This window comes from Ipomoea triloba, chromosome 13 (genome assembly GCF_003576645.1).
Source record: "Ipomoea triloba cultivar NCNSP0323 chromosome 13, ASM357664v1".
NCBI classification, from domain to species: domain Eukaryota; kingdom Viridiplantae; phylum Streptophyta; class Magnoliopsida; order Solanales; family Convolvulaceae; genus Ipomoea; species Ipomoea triloba.
This window is the reverse complement of record NC_044928.1, coordinates 17,236,902-17,239,006: the sequence shown is the minus strand read 5'-3', so window position 1 is coordinate 17,239,006 and position 2,105 is coordinate 17,236,902.

Below are 2,105 nucleotides of genomic sequence, written 5' to 3'. Positions count from 1 at the left end.
AGACATGTAGTTCTATAAGTGTAGAACCCGCATATAAAATTTCATAATGATCGGAGTAGTGGAAGTATGTGGTTTTCGAATTTTTTCCCAAAACTGGTCCAGGGAGAGACAGAATTCCGGACAGCCACTGCCAAGGGCAAAGATGGAATTTTCTGTGTTTATTCGTGGATCAAAATGACCAAAACTTTTTATGGACATCAAGTACTATAAGTTGGGTTCTACCATAAAAATTTCAAGTGAAAAAGAGTTCGGGAACTATCTTTACCGGCTCAATCTTTCGGACTGCGCCAAGCTGAAATTTTCTGAATTATGCTAGTATATGATTATTGATGTAAAAAAAATTGGATCAAAATACCTTACCAATTTTTCCCAATAAATTTCGGAAGTTACTGCCAGAATCTACCCTGATTTCCTTTCACTATTTTCACAAGTATAAGCTCATATGAACATAAATACAACATATACAAGCATATCCAAGCTATGAACATGTATACAAAAATATTCCCAAAGCTCCAAAAACACCATATTTCAACCAAAATCAATTATCCAAATTCAAGTGACTAATTCCAACTTAAGGGAATTCCTTACCTTGTAAAGGATTTCTAACACCTTAGGAAGCAATTTTGGATCCTTTCCCCAATTTTCACCTTAAAACCTAGGTTCAAAATCAACACCATAACATCATGTATCAAGAAATTAAACATAGATTCATAACCTAGGAAGGATTACAAAGCTTTCTACCGAATAATATCGAAAACTTACCGAATAAATTGGAAGTTTAGAAGGATTTGGCTATGGAACTTTGGAAGAAAAAATGGTGGAAGATGATCACACCTCTCTCTCTCTCTTTTTGGCATTTGGGGAAGAAAAGGGAAAAAAAATTCCTTTTATATTTAATCCCAACTTATGGGATAAGCTTTAGGAAAAAAAATAATAAAATAATAAAATATCTCCACAACATATCAGTTGTGGTCCAAACAGATAAAGTTTCGGTGGAAAATAATCCAGAAAGAATAATTTTCGAAACCACAAATTTATTCCAGTCAAAAGCTCCAAAATGGGCTAGGTTCGGTACACTGCGGAAATTTCGCGGTGTACGATCAGAAATAAATTTCGACCCTTATAGCTCATCCAATTTCAACTTAACTAAGCAGGAAGTTCATACTTAGTCATAACATGCCTAATCATCAATTTTTAAGGAAATCCGAGCTGAAAATTCGTCCTCGAAAATTTTACGGTTCGTGACCGGCACGAACGATCGCAGCTTAATGACAACTATACCTCCGTATAAAAATTCCCTTGACATATCGGGAGATCATCTTATGAATGTCATAGCCTAAAGATATATTTTCCGACCCTTAGACTTATCGGAAAGACGAGGGGTTACAGTCTACCCTCCTTAAAAAGAGTTTCGTCCCCGAAACTCAAAAGCATTTCAGGCCACGATTTTTCCTTTTGGCTTTGACACTTACAATCCAAACTTTCAGACTCTCAGTCCGAATTACTCCCCTTAATTTCCTACATCTGGCACTCATTAATCAAGAGTCTGCCAAGTTCCTCCTTACTATTGTCCAAACAGATGACTCAAATCTGTTCCATTGCTATGGCCATACGGTCCATCGCCGAGACATCATTGCTTTCCCTAGCAGGTACGCTTCGTCTAGGAGGCATCTTGCTGAACAAGCGATTCTGAGTTAGCTCTCTTAAAGTTAGAAGTTAGAATTCGAGGGTCTAACCATTAATCATATTCATCAGGTAGGTATCCCTACCATGGCATAACAGTAGCAAGGCATCATGTCAACAGCCGACTTAAACCAATATGACCAACAATCAGCATATATATGCAATGACAAGTAGTAATTATACTACGCAACAATTAAATCACATATTATACACGGAATGGCAAGGTACCCCGTTCTCTGTCCGGCCTCCGGCCTCCAGCTCCAGCTCCAACTCCAACAAGGTCAACTTAAACTGACTCGAACCCTAGGCTGACTCGAATCATAGGCTCTTATACTATCTTGCGACAGAGCCTAACTCATTCTATTGCCCAAAGTAAGGACCTCAAAACCATGCTCTGATACCACCTTGTAACACCCCAATTT